Here is a 15,261-nt window from a genome sequence, read left to right as displayed (position 1 = left end):
GTTCGCTTTGTGATTGTTCTGATAGTGGTCCAGTGGGCCCTGTCAGGTGTAAATAATCCCTTGTAGATATGACCTAGTGCTAGGTGGCACAATTTATATTATGTAATTACTATTCTAATGTGTTATGAGAATACAAAGGCTATTTTGGATATAACCTTGTGTGGAGTTCCTTTTGTAGTGTGCCTGGGATGTTGTTGCTGTGTGCGCAAATGCTTCACACATGGCCTCTGGGATAAGCCTGACTGCTCGTGCCAAGCTACCAAGGGGGTGAGCAGCGGTTTTCCTTGGCGTGTAACTCCATTGCCCTCACTAGAGTGGTGGTCTCTGCCTGGCTATGGCGCAAGCCTTAGCCAACCAGAGATCCCATTTCTAACATTGGTTGTCAGCGGTGAAGATAGGAATTGCTTTTGCGTAGTACCAGAGCGACAACTGGTTGCACTACAAAACTTTGCGTTTAGAGAATCACATGTTTGGGGATTATTGTTTGTGATTTTGTTTTCTCCTCAAGAATGTCATTTTTAAATGGTGTTTTCTGCGCTTTTATGTTTGGTGGCAGAAGAGAGAAAATTACAAGACGGGGATGCCAGTAGGTGGGAAGGTTCCCATTGATAGGGAGTCCCTTGCTGGGTCCAGTGCTCCATCCCTTTTCCTGTCCCCAGAGGTGTGGGTGGATAGGAGGGAAGAAAGGGAGTTTGGAGGAGAAAAAGCTAGCTTGGGAGGGTGGTGATCCCCTTAGTGTAGTCTGAGTTGTCTGACTTACCAGTAGGGTGGATCCAGTGGTGGCAGCAGAAGTGAGTCCAGTGCAGGAAGCTCCATTCCCATTCCCAGAGTATGTTACCTGGTGCTCAGTAAGAGGGTTACAGGTTGAGATTCAGGAGCAGTAGGGAACTGTCTCCCCAGTCTTGGAGGGCGTGTGTGGATGAGTGGTGTGTTGCACTGGAAGAGTGGGTGTGAGTTATTTTGGTGATAAGGAGCTTGCACTGGAGGTGGACCTCTGGCTGTGTGCTAGAAGGCCTGCAGAGGCATTGGGGATTGATTCCAAAAGTAGTGGCTTGGGTATCTTCCAGTCCTGTGTGGTGGAAGAGGTTCAGTGTAGCCCACCTAGGTCCCTGTGGAATGGGAGGGGTGTAGGGGCTCATGTTCTGTCTCAGTGGAGACGGAGTGAGTGTGGGACAGTGTGTCCCACGGTGGCCCGAAACCTCGTCTCAGGGGCTGGAGGGTTCCCTAATGGAGCGCCAAGTTGTGGGCCTAGGCTGTACTTGTAGGCCATTTGAGGAGGATCTTCCAGTGTCTAGAGGACGTGGAGCGTCTGTAACCAGAGCTCCAGAGGTCCTGGCGTTAGGCAGTACCGCTCCTAAGTATAGGGTACAGAAGTTCTGGTTGAGGGGTGAGAGGGGGAAAGAGTCCCCAGTGGAAGAACCATTGGGTAAGGGTCCAGCCAGAAGGGCTGAGCCACCAATGAGTGACCATGGTGATGCCACTTCTGTCCTGGGGGATCTATAAACCCTGTCAGGTGGACAGTAGAACACGAGATTAGAGCTAGGCAGACTGTCACACGACACATTAGTTATGTGTCACCTTCGGGGGGCATGAATGATCACTGTGACGTCCTGGCCAAAGGGGGCATCTGGCCAAAGGGAAGCATATTAGGGTTGGGAAGCCAGAAGGTGGAGTTTCCTGACCTGGACGGCAGGGCGGCTGTAATCAGTGTCCTGGCTGGTTTGCCTTCTAGGGGTACCCCTGTGACCACAAGTGGGGCCCATCTTAAAGGAAAGGGACCCTGTGTTTCCCAGAAGGGGTGGGCCATGCCTAGCCGGGATCTTTAGGGTCCCTGGCTGAGTGTGGTAGTACTACCCTGAGAGCAGGTGGGGCCCATCCTAAGTGAAGGGACCCTGTTCTACAGTGGGAGGGTGTAGAACTCTGGAAGGGGGTGCTGAGGGAGGGAGTCCTTGCCTCTGACCCCGGGGCATCCGGTGAATGTGGATCCCAGGTGGTAGACCAGTTGATTTAGAGAGGTCCTGAACTGGTGGGAGAGTTGTGTCCTAGGGGTGCTTATCCTGGGTGAGTGCAGAACCCCAGAAGTAGAGGTAGGGTGACCCTGACCTCTGGTCAGCATGAGGGTGCCGACCCTAGGTTAAAGGATCAGTGGTAGTTTGGAACTACACTGAGAGGGAGAGTGGAGAATGGCTATTGGATGCCAGGGGTTACTGCCCCCACTCGGTGGATTGGCAAGGGCCAGTGGTATCTGGATGGCCTAGGGCCTGGTCCTGCCTTTTTCAGAGAGAACCAACTTGGGTTCAGAATGGCGTAGAACCTGAGGGTGTCCCTGCAGTGCGGGTCCGCGTCCGTGTTCTATCGCCCCAAGCAGGGAAGCCCATCACGATGGAGATTGGTCTGCCCTGCGTTTTGGCTGGAAGAGGGTTGTGGTGGACTTGGCCCTTTTTGGCAGGTTCACCCCTGAACTTTTTGCCTTAATGTCAGGTCTAGGGCGCCACACAGTCTAGGGTCCGTCCCATTCATTTCACATATCCCTAAAGCAATTCAGAGTTGTGTGCTTATGCCACTATGTGCTAAAGTGCATCGTGGCAAAGTGCAGGAGGGCAGCTACGGTAACATGTAGATGGGGTTGGTGCTCTCCTTATTAATACCTTGTTTTAGTTGCCTTTTATGTTTTGTCTCTTCATTTGGTTTTGTCCCTGGAGCTATCATAACTATTTATTGCCTTTCAGGGGAGGCTTTCTTGTGGTGAACTACATGTCCCATCATGCCAGAGGGACTGCACAGTGAGCGTGGCAACGTTTACGTCAGCTGCCGCACCCTTTCTTCCGTGCTCACTATTCCCTGGATGTTCCCGTGTGTGGACCTCTTGCTTCTTGCTCCAGCTTCGTTTTCTGAGCGAAGCATTACCAGTTCTTCAGGTGAGCCTAGTGGTCTTTTGAGGCTTTCCGGTGAGGAGCTCTTTCAATTTGGGCTCTTGGCTCTCCTCTGCAATTCCTTGTTCACGGCAGGTCCCCGATGCATGTCTCAGGCACACACGGCTCTCACAGTGATACCCTCAGCATAAAAGCGGTATCCTCCCTCGACATAAAAAGTGGCATGAATGCGAACTTTCAGAGTATGTCGCACTCTGCCTGGTAAGAGTGTTTTATAATTCTTACAAAGTTGTGTTGAGACAAAACAACTCCGTAGTCTTGATTTCAAGCGCATTTGCATAATTCAGTTAATCGCGAGCAGAAGTTAGAGAAAAGGTACCATTAAGAGAACTTTTCACAAAAGACTTCATTTTTACTGAAGAAAACAATCCTAATTTTAACTGTGAAAGTACTAATAGCTTGTATGCATATTTATTGAGCCATTTTTTTTAGATCTGACGATTCATAAGCACATCTACAGAATCATTATGAGTGCTGATTACTCATGTGCATATTTATAGAGTCATTATGAGTGTTGATAACTCATATGCATATTTACAGAGATATTGTGATACTGAAAAAAAGTGAAACTCTTTAGGCACTTATTGACAGAACTCTCTCAAGACACGTTATTAGTTTTCTGTTTATGTCAAAGTATTGTAAATAACTTTTCCTTTTCAGATCTCCTTTCCAGCTATTACCATCCTAATTCCCTTCCCCCTGCTCGATCACTTCAATACTCTGTTATATCGAATCAGAGTTGAAGGTATTGAGAGGTGGGTTCCTTTTATCTTCACGTCGAGATCCTGAGGAAGGAAGTGCACCCTGACAGAATAGTGAGCCCACAGTTTTTATTCCTTCCGGTCTGTACGAGTGGATACAATGGCCACCTTACATGATCTTATGAAGGTCATTATTCAGATACGGAGGGATTTAGAGGAGGCAAAAAAGTTACAGCAACAGTATCCAATAAGGTAGACCGATTGCAACAACTAGGCATTGGTAGTACTTTTCCCCAGGCCACAACACCCACGTAGAGAGTAGGTCCACAGCCCTCCACTAACATTGCTGTGAACATTCCTTCACAGATTCAATTGGCTCCTTCTGAGCTTTTTTCTGGTGACCCTTCCAAGGTCCAAATATTTTTGACTAAGGTGGAATTACATACTACATGCAGACCTACTGCATTTCCAGATCCACAATCCAGAATTGCCTTTCTAATATCATATCTGTCCGGAGACGCGGCCACCTGGGCTGTTCCTTTGGTGCGACAAGACAGCCCCTTATTGTACAATTGGCGGAGGTTTGTGGAAGAGTTTGACAAGGTTTTTGATCGACGTGCAGTTACTCTGTCGGCTGACCAAGAATTGTTAGAATTAAAGCCGGGAAACAAAGATCTAATCTCATATTTATCACAGTTCAATCGCTTAATAGCCGAGACCTCGTGACCTGAGGAAAAAAGGGCGGCTTTGTTCTACCAAGGACTGAAAGATGATCTTAAAGATGTCCTACCACGGATTGATCCTCAACCTACTACGTGTCCTGAATTAATAAATCTGACCTTGCGATTGGATCACTGACTAGTGGAAAGAAAGAGTGAAAAGAAAAGACCAGACAGATAAGGCTGGCGCCCAGAAAGGTCCAAAGTACAACCTATCACTTCAGACGCAGCTGTAGAGCCCATGGAAATCGGTACCATTCGACAGCCCTTGTCGAAGGATGAAAAAGACACCCGTCATAAAAATGGGCAATGTCTGTACTGTGGCCGGAAAGGGCATTTTGTTAAAGAATGTCCTATAAAACCTAAAGGAAAAGATTCCATTGCAAAAACTGTTGTGGCTTCTACTGATAAGTCGACGGAAAATCTGATTTGCACAAGTTGTTTGAACGGGGATCTCATGGGTACTCTTGCCTTCCATTCAATACATTCTTGTGTCACAAATTACAAGGCTCCTTTCCGTTTAACAGTACAGATTATGATTAACACCATAGTCCATCAGTTAGAAGTACTAGTGGACTCAGGGGCAACAGGTAATTTTGTTGATTTAGAAATGGCTCAAATGTTTAGTATAGTATGTGTATACAAGGAAACACCAGAAATTGTACAAGCCGTGGATGGAAAAATGTTGTCTGGAGGTCCAGTGACTATGCAAACTACAAAAGTTTGCATGTTTTGTACAGACGCCAAGGAACAAACATTCTGAGGATTTACAGTTTGATGTTATCCAAGCTCCACAATATGGTTTCATTTTAGGGATACATTGGCTTTGTCTACATAACCCTCAGATTGATTGGCAAAGAAGAGAACTTCATTTTCTTTCCATTAATTGTCTAACCCACTGCCTTTCTACAACGAAAGTCACCGACAAAACAGTACAAGTACATATAGCCACAGCGGAAGAAAAATAAACCATTTTGCTATACAATATGCACAATACCATGATGTTTACATTGAATCTAAGGCTGCCATTCTTCCACCACATCGGTCGTATGACTGTCAAATAGATCTAATGCCTGGTTCTTGTGTACTGAATTTATGCTTTATCTGAACACGAAAATCATAATTAGCGGCAATATCTTGATCAATATGCAGAGAACGGTTTCAAACGTCCATCTTGGTCTCCAGCACCGCACTTCTTTATTCCGAAGGCCAGCAGTGAATTCAGAATGTGTATTGATTATAGGGCATTAAATAAGATCACAATTAAAAAAATATCCCCTTCCGTTGATTCCTGTCCTTTTGGATCAAGTAAAAACAGTAGTGATTTACACTAAAGTGGACCTTAGTGGAGCGTATCACTGGGTTTGTATCAGAAAGGGAGACGTATGGAAGACCGCCTTTAAAACACGATATGGTCTCTTCGAATATTTAGTTATTCCCTTTGGGCTTTGCAACGCACCTGCTGCGTTTCAATTCTTTCAAAACGATGTGTTACATGAATACTTCGATTTATTTGTCATCGTATACATAGACGTCATTTTGATCTATTCAGAAACAGTAGACGTCCATGAAAGTCATGTTAAGAAGGTTTTAACCACTTTACAAAAGCATCATTTATACTAAATTATCAAAGTGCGATTTTCATGTTACTCAAGTGGAGTTTTTAGGAGTCGTTTTGACACCATCTGGAATGAAAATGACAGACAGAAAGATACAAGCAGTTGCAGATTGGCCAATACCTAAGTCAATCAGAGATGTGCAATGCTTTTTAGGCTTTGCAAATATCTATCGACGATTCCTCAATAATTTTTCAACTTTAGTAGCCCCAATCACACGACTGTTGCCTAAAAGGTGAAGTTTGAATGGTCTTCTGAAGCTGATACTGCTCTTTGAGCCCTAAAAAGGGCTTTTACAGCTGCCCCAAAGTTACAGCACCCAGATGTACAAGAGCCATTCATAGTAGAAGCAGACACCTCAGATGTTGCCATTGGTGCTATTCTTTCACAAAGACAGTCAAATACAGGTCAGTTACACCCAGTGGCATATATGTCCAGAAAGTTTGACTCAGCCGAACAGAATTATACAATTGCAGAGAAGGAATTGCTTGCCATTCACAATGCCTTCAAATAATGGCGCCACTATCTTTTAGGACCACGATTTAATGTCACAGTATACACTGATCACAGAAACTAGCAAGGTTTTAGCACCACGTCAGCTGCGTTGGATGATGTTCTTTGCAGAATATGATTTCATTGTAACGTATCGACCTGGACTAGACAATGAAAAAGCGCATGCCTTGTCTAGAAAGGATTCCTCTTTACATAAGTTAGAAGGAACACCTCAATCCATTATCACCCCTACTACAGTGTTATGTGTATTATCAACAGAAAAAGCTTTTAAGAACTTTCATAAAAATATTCCCCCTACTTCTTGTTCAAATTGGATTAAACAAAACAGTAAGCAAACTGTGAAACAAGGGATACCCTTTCATGAACAACAAGTGTATCTACCCACCAGAGAACTTCAAGAAACAGTTTTTCATTGGCTACACTCTCTTCCGGTGGCAGGTCATCCAGGATCTAAGAAAACCATAGAGAAAATACAACAAACTTTCTGGTGGCCAACTATACCAAAGACATTGCGAGAATGGTTCAAGAGTGCAAAACTTGTGCAAGAAGCAAATCCGATCACAGTAAACCAAAGGGTTTGTTGCAGGTTCTTCCTACACCTTCCACACTGTGAAAACATGTTCCAATGGATTTCATCACAGGATTACCTCCAGTGCAGCAACATACAGTTATTTTAGTAGCGATAGACAGTTTGAGGAAATATGCTCATTTTATTGCTTGTAAAAAGTTACCAACTTCCAGTCAATTGGCACAAATATTTTTACAACAAATAGTACGTTTGCATGGATTACCTGCTTTACTTTTATCAGATCGTGGATCTCAATTTTCATCTAAATTCTGACAACAGTGGTGTTGAACTCTTCAAATCACGTTGAACATGTGAACGAGTTACCACCCTCAGACTGATGGCCAAACCGAGAGACTCAACCAAACTCTAAAGCAATATTTACGTTGGTACACTGCAGAAGCAAAGCACTCTTGGTTGGACTTACTATGGATGATAAAATTAGCTTACAACACCTCACAGCATTCCTCCATTGGTACATCCCCTTTTGTTGGCTTGTACGGTTATGTCCCCAATACTATACCAGTCGTATTACCTAAGGCAAGTTCTGACACACCAGCTGTTCAGAATACTGTTCTCCACATGCAATGAATACATCAACAGATTCAAAGAACCTTACTAAGGCCAAACAAAACTATAAACTACAATATGATAAGCACAATAGACTTGGCCCACTCTGTCGCTCAGGGGACAAAGTGTGACTGTCCACTAAATATTTTAACTTCAAAGTCAGGAGTTTATATCATCCAAAATGTATTGGTCCATACACGGTTGTACGTCAAGTTAACCCTGTTACTTATAGGTTGAAACTGCCTGGTTCATTATGCATTCACCCAGTGTTTCACACTTCTCTTTTAAAACCTGACAGTGATAAATGCCCAGAAGGTCCAGCACCTCTCTTAATTCAGGGTCATTGGGAATATGAAGTATCTGACATTTTTAATCCAAAATTCAGGGGTTCTGTGTTGTGGTATTTGATATCTTGGAAGGGATATGGTCCTGAAAATGACTTATGGGAGCCTGCAGGAAATGTTGATGCTCCACGTTTAGTGAGACGCTACCACCTCCGTTATCCTCAAAAGCCGGGCCCTAGACCGCGCTGGGGAGGGAGAAGTACTGTCAGGCAGCACGTGGTCTAGGGCCTGCCCCATTCAATTCACGTATCCCTAAAGCAATTCAGAGTTGTGTGCTTATGCCACTATGTGCTAAAGTGCGTTTGGCAAAGTACATGAGGCAGCCATGGTAACACGAAGATGGGAATGGTGCTCTCCTTATTAATAACTTGTTTTGGTTGCCTTTTATATTTTGTCTCTTCATTTGGTTTTGTCCCTGGAGCTATCATAACTATTTATTGCCTTTCAGGGGAAGTTTTCTTGTGGTGAACTACATGTCTCATCATGCCTGAGGGACTGCACGGTGGGCGTGGCAACGATTACGTCAGCTGCCACGCCCTTTCTTCCGTGCTCACTATTCCCTGGATGTTACCGCGTACGGACCTCTTGCTTCCTGCTCCGGATTCGTTTTCTGAGCGATGCATTGCCGGTTCTTCAGGTGAGCCTAGTGGTCTTTTGAGGATTTCCGGTGAGGAGCTCTTTCAATTTGGGCTCTTGGGTGTCAGCGATTCCTTGTTCACAGCAGGTCCCCGTTGCATGTCTCGGGCACACACCGGCTCCCGCAGTGATTCCCTGGGCATAAAAGCAGCATCTTCCCTCGACATGAAAGAGGCATGAATGCGAACTTTCAGAGTAGGTGTACTCTGCCTTGTAAGAGTGTTTTATAATTCTTACAAAGTTGTGTTGAGACAAAACAACTCCGTAATCTTAATTTCTAGCGAATTTGCATAATTCAGTTGATCGTGACCAGAAGTTCGGAGAAAATGTACCATTAAGAGAACTATTCACAAAAGACTTCATTTTTACTTAAGAAAACAATCCTAATTTTAACTAATAGCTTGTATGCATATTTACTAAGCCATTTTTTGAGAGCTGACGATTCATTAGCATATCTACAGAATTATTATGAGTGCTGATAACTCATGTGCATATTTACAGAGATATTGTGATACTGAACAAAAGTCAAACTCTTTAGGTTCTCATTGACAGAACTCTCTCTCGAGATACATTATTAGTATTCTGTTTATGTCAAAGTATTGTAAATAACTTTTCCTTTTCAGATCTCCTTCCCAGCTGTTCCCATCCTAATTCCCTTCCCCCGTTCGATCACTTCAATAATCTGCTATATCAAATCAGAGTTGAAGGTATTGAGAAGTGGGTTCATTGTATCTTCACGTCCAGATCCTGAGGAAGGAAGTGTGCCCTGACACTTAAGCTATGACATGGTGGTAGTGGTTTTATGCCTCTGACCACTTTAGCACTGCGGCCCAGTGAAAAGTGCATGCGCTCTCTGAGTGCATGTTGTGAGATTGGCCTGCCCTCCCATAGGAATGCATGGTGGATAAGTGTGTCCATGGTAATTCCTGGTATGAGAGGCAGGCAGGGTCGAGTTTAGTATATATGAACTTGTGAGAATAAATGCTGCGCAATAGTGTGCGCAGATTTATGGTGACTGGTGGAGAAATGCCACGTTTAGAAGTTAGCATTTCTGTGTGCTATGTGTTTGCCTGCCTGATGTGTATTACATGTCTGGCTTGTGAATGACAGGAGCTGAGAGGTATGGGTGGCTCCAGGAGGGGCCGGGTGTGTCAGCTAGGCTGAATGAGACACCTGGGCTGAGAGTAGTGGGAGGAGAAATCACCTGCCTTTGAATAGGACTGTGCCCAGGCTGTACAATGCTGACTCCGTCCCCTGTGGTGTTTCTGATCACTGAGCCCCCACCTTACAAAGGGTAGAGGAGCTGGGCAAAGCAAGGTGCTCCAAATCCCCTCTAAACAAGTCCTGACTGGTATCCCCAAGCCCTGTGCTGTGACACAAAGGAGAAAAGGTGTATAAAAGTAGGGGCTTTGACCCCATGGAAATGTTCACTTCTCGTTCCTGTACTCGTAGGGGCTTGCTACTGCTGGGGCCCAGGAGGAACCACCGTGGGGGCTTGCCTCCCTGCTGGAGGGCCCTGTGTGCTGGCCTCCCTGGGCCACGCCAAGCCCCTGACACCTTAAGGACCTGGAAGACCTTTTTCTTCCCCCAAGAAGAGCGCATGGGCTCTGCAGCACTGAGCTGCAGACTTTGTTTCTAGAGGAAATCCCCAGCGTAGGGATTCCCCCGTCCTGCCTTTAGTGGGAGCCGATGATTTTACTTTTAGGCGAGCGAGTGCCCATCTTGCTTTATGTTCTAAATTAGGAGGAAGCCTACCCCTCATTGTCCGCTAAGGCCTTTATTTCAAATCGGGACCCCCAACCCGCGTCTCACCGCCGAGGCCGGAAAGTAAGTCAGGCAGCACGATGCCCAGAGCGGGGTGGGACTTCAGCCTCACAAAAGGAAGTCCCGCCCACTAGAGACGCTGCTGGTCCTGGCCGTGCCGAAGTCCCGGGTCCCAGGAGGGGGCCCGGGTGAAGGGGAGAGAGAGAGAGAGAGAATCCAGGCGTGAGGCCACCCCGTGCTGGACCAGTGCCCGGGTGAAAGAAGAAAAAGTAGCTGTCTTCCGCAGAGAGAGGAGATCCTTGCCTTTGCCCCAGGCAGTGATTGGGGCTCCTTGGTGGTTCTGGGAGGTAGTGCCGGTGTGAGGCACAGAATCAGAGCGGCCCCGTCTGGCAGCAGGCCGATCCCACGCCTGAGGAGACATCACACCCTCGCAAGACCTCTGCAACAAACTCGCCTCGTTCTTTCACCGCAAGATCGCTGACATACACGACAGCTTCGGCACACAAACCAACCACCGAACCAGCGCACCCAACCGCCCCCCTCTGCACCTGGAAGCCGGTCAACACCGAAGACACCGCCCGCGCGATGAGCACCATCCACTCCGGCTCCCCCACCGACCCATGCCACACCACATCTTTACCAAACCCGACTCCATCATCGCACCCCAACTCACCGACATCATCAACAGCTCCTTCGCATCTGCCACCTTCCCGGAGAGCTGGAAGCATGCCGAACTCAGCGCCCTACTGAAAAAACCCACTGCGGACCCCACGGACCTCAAGAACTTCCGACCCATCTCACTCCTCCCGTTTCCTGCCAAAGTCATCGAGAAGACGGTCAACAAGCAGCTCTCCGCCTTCCTCGAGACCAACGGATCCCTCGACCCGTCTCAGTCCGGCTTCCGAGCAAACCACAGCACCAAGACCGCCCTCATCACAGCCACCAACGACATAAGGGCTATGCTCGACAACGGGGAAACCACCGCACTCATCCTTCTGGACCTCTCAACAGCCTTTGACACGGTATGCCACCGCACCCTAACGTCTCAGCGACACCGGAATCCGAGGCGCAGCCTTGGAATGGATCATCTCTTTCCGGTCCGAGTCCACCGAAGTCATCTGCGGCGTCCCACAAGGATCCTCGCTCAGTCCCACCCTCTTCAACGTCTACATGAGCCTCCTGGCGGCCATCGCACGCAAACACAACCTCAAAATCATCTCCTACGCCGATGACACACAGCTGATCCTCTCCCTCACCAACGACCCGGACACCGCCAGAGCCAGCCTCCAGGAAGGAATGAAGGGCGTTGCGGAATGGATGAAACTCAGCCGTCTGAAACGGAACTCAGACAAGACAGAAGTCCTCATCCTGGGACCGTCCCCCTCGGCCTGGAACGACTCCTGGTGGCCACCTGCCCTGGGCACCGCCCCAAACCCACCGACCACGCACACAACCTGGGCTTCATCCTGGACTCCTCCCTCACGATGACCAAGCAAGTCAATGCCGTGTCATCGTCCTGCTTCAACACCCTGCGCATGCTCCGGTAAATCTTCCGATGGAGCCCCATCGCTACCAGGAAGACGATCACCCAAGCCCTCGTCACCAGCCGCCTAGACTACGGAAACACCCTCTACGCCAGAACCACAGTCAAGCTCCAGAAAAGACTACAGCGCATACAGAACGCCTCGGCAAGACTCATCCTGGACATCCCCCGCCACAGCCACATCTCCACCCATCTGAAGAATCTGCAGTGGCTCCCCGTCAGCAAGAGAATCGCATTCCGACTCCTCACCCACGCACACAAGTCCCTCCACGACGCTGGCCCCAAGTACCTCAACAACTGCCTCGCATTCTACACACCAACCCGCCAGCTCCGCTCCGCCAGCCTTGCCCTGTCCAACGTCCCACGCATTCGCAAAACCACCGCCGGAGGAAGATCCTTCTCCTACCTAGCGGCCAAGACATGGAACTCCCTCCCCACCCACCTCCGATTGACGCATGACCACCTCGCCTTCAGGAAGCAACTCAAGACCTGGCTGTTCGAGCAGTAGCAATCACCCCCCCAGCGCCTTGAGACCCTAACGGGTGAGTAGCGTGCTATACAAATTCCTTGATTGATTGATTATTGATTGATTGAGGAGCAGTTTCTGGTGAAAGCAAAAGAGCTCCAGAGGGCCCCGTCTCTTTGGGGGCATATTGAGGTGCATTGTCGGCACCTGGGCGGTCCTGCCAGAGAGCGGGCCACCCCAACGGTGGGGGCAGGTGTTTGATGCCACATGGGGCCCCTTTTTGAGAAGTGCCACAGCTCCGCCTCACCAGCGCTGGCAGCTGTAACGAATTGGGCACAATTGCGTGAGATGTCCCTGAGTGGGACCGGAGGCACAGAGGTGCCAGTGAGTTTCCAACCTGCCCAGCAAGTAGTGGGTAACTGCTACTTTTAGGTTTGCACAGTTACACCCGTGGATTTCGCGGCATAGGAAGCAGCCCTGATATTCTGGACACAGGGCATTTGAGCCCCTCCAAGAAGGCCAGTTGGCCAGGGAGCCTGTGAGGGTAATAGGGCGCCAGGCCCTAATGTGATTTATGTGGTACTAGGAAATGTAATTCATTTAGTATGGGTTACGCACCCTGTTGTTTGCATATTATGGTTTATGCTAGAGAGATTATGTTCCACGGAGATTATTTCCTAATGTGAGTTATACTTAGGAGGTTAGGTCCAGTGGGCCCTGTCAGGTGTAAATAATCCCTTGTGGAAATGACCTAGTGCCAGGTAGCACAATATATATAATGTGATTACTATTCTAATGTGTTATGAGAATTCATAGGCTATTTTTGATATAACCTTGTGTGGAATTCCTTTTGTAGTGTGCCTAGGATGTTGTTGCTGTGTGTGCGCGCAAATGCTTCACACATGGCCTCCGTGATAATCCTGACTACTCATGCAAAGCTACCAAGGGGGTGAGTAGGGGTTACCTTTGGCATGTGAGTCCCATGTCCTGACTAGAGTGGTGGTGTCTGCCTGGCTTTGGCGCAAGCCATAGCAAACCAGAAATCCCATTTCTAACACCAGGTGATATAGGCTTTTTGTTTAAATTTTTTTTTTGATTTAGGTGAGTCAAGGTGGCTTGTCTCGCTTGCCGTGTGTGGCCAGCACTGAAGTCAAATGAGAAAAGCTAAGAGCCCCAAAGTCACTGTTTAAAGAGCCTATGACAATACCAACCTGAGAGCACCTGTTCTTTGAGCCAATGGCCATAAGACCCTGAAGTTGTCTGATCTCAGAAGTTAAGCAGGGTCGGGCCTGGTTAGTACCTGGATGGAAGACTGCCTGGGAATACCAGGTGCTATAGGCTTTTTTTTGTTTCACTTTCGGTGAGTCAGGGTAGCTTGTCTCGCATGTTTTGTGTGGCCAGCACTGAAGCCGAAAGAATAAATCTAAGAGCCCCATAGTCAGTGCTCTTTGAGCCTATGGCCATACCACCCTGAAAGCACCTGATCTCATCTGATCTCAGAAGTTAAGCATAGTCGGGCCTAGTTAATACCTGGATCGGAGACCTCCTGTGAATTCCAGTTGCTGTAGGCTTTTTTTTGTTTTGTTTTTGTCCGCTTTAGGTGAATCAGGGTAGCTTGTCTCCCTTGCTGTGTGTGGCCAGCACTGAAGTTGAATAAATAAAGCTAAGACCCCATAAATCAGTGTTCTTTGAGCCTACTGCCATACCACCCTGAAAGCGTCTTATCTCCGAAGTTAAGCAGGGTCAGTGCTGGTTAGTACCTGGATGGGAGACCGCCTGGGAATACCAGGTGATGTAGGCATTTTATTTTTTATTTTTTTCGCTTTAGGTGAGACAGGGTGGCTTGTCTCGCTTGCTGTGTGTGGCCAGCACTGAAGTCGAATGAATACAGCTAAGAGCCCTAAAGTCAGTGTTCTTTGAGCCTACACCATACCACGCTGAAAGCACCTGATCTCAGAAGTTAAGCAGGTATGGGCCTGGCTAGTACCTGGATGGGAGACTGCCTGGGAATTCCAGGTGCTTGGTTTTTTTTTGTTTCGCTTTAGTTCAGTCAGGGTGGCTTGCTGTGTGTGCCAAGCACTGAAGTTGAATGAATAAAGCTAAGAGACCCAAAGTCAGTGTTCTTTGAGCCTATGGCCATACCACCCTGAAATTGAAGAAGGTAAGCTGGGTCGAGCCTGATTAGTACCTGGATGGGAGACCTCCTTGGAATACCAGCTGCTGTAGGCTTTTTTTTTTTGCTTTAGGTAAGTCAGGGTGGCTTGTCTCGCTTGTAGTGTGTGGCCAGCACTGAAGTCGAATGAATAAAGCTAAGAAACCCAAAGTTAGTGTTCATAGAGGCTATGTCCATACCACCCTGAAGCACCTGATCTGAAAGAGACACATTGGTGATAGATTCCTTACCTTAGAATCTGCCCAGGCATCAGACTGCATCCGTAAAGTTTTGCTTAGCAATACCCCTGCGTGTCAGTAGGTGGCATCTGTCCGTCACTGACATCGTCCGCGCCGAGATGACGTCACGGAGAGTACTTAGGCACCACCCATGTGCACTGACTTCAGTTCTTTCTTTTCCTCATCGGATCTATTGCATCCCTTCAATGACGCCCTTACCGACGTCCTCTTGGGCACTTGGTTGCGGCCAGCCACAGTGGCTACTGTGGATAAAAACGTGGCCAGACACGACCGTCTGGCGCCAGGCAACCCTGCCTTTCTAGCACCCATCCCACACCTGAGAGTCTGGTCCTTCAGGCCTCGCCGTCACAGAGTGCTTTTCCCACAGCTCTGCCGGATAAGGACTCCAAGACACTGGATCAGTTTGGTAAGCGGTTGTTCTCTTCTGCCAGCTTGGGGCTGCGGTCGGTGAACACTGCCTGCTTGATGGGCAGCTACTT

General features: G+C 47.8%; 2 pseudogenes; both read left to right on the top strand.

The window, feature by feature from the left end:
- The first annotated feature begins 13,563 nt into the window (after nt 1-13,563).
- On the top strand, nt 13,564-13,711 carry LOC147747676 (5S ribosomal RNA; annotated as a pseudogene).
- Nucleotides 13,712-13,822: 111 nt separating this feature from the next.
- LOC147747675 (5S ribosomal RNA) lies at nt 13,823-13,941 on the top strand (annotated as a pseudogene).
- The last annotated feature ends 1,320 nt before the right edge of the window (nt 13,942-15,261 follow it).

Source organism: Lissotriton vulgaris, chromosome 1_1 (assembly GCF_964263255.1).
Source record: "Lissotriton vulgaris chromosome 1_1, aLisVul1.2, whole genome shotgun sequence".
In the NCBI taxonomy this organism is placed as follows: domain Eukaryota; kingdom Metazoa; phylum Chordata; class Amphibia; order Caudata; family Salamandridae; genus Lissotriton; species Lissotriton vulgaris.
This window is presented reverse-complemented; position numbering and strand designations above follow the sequence as displayed.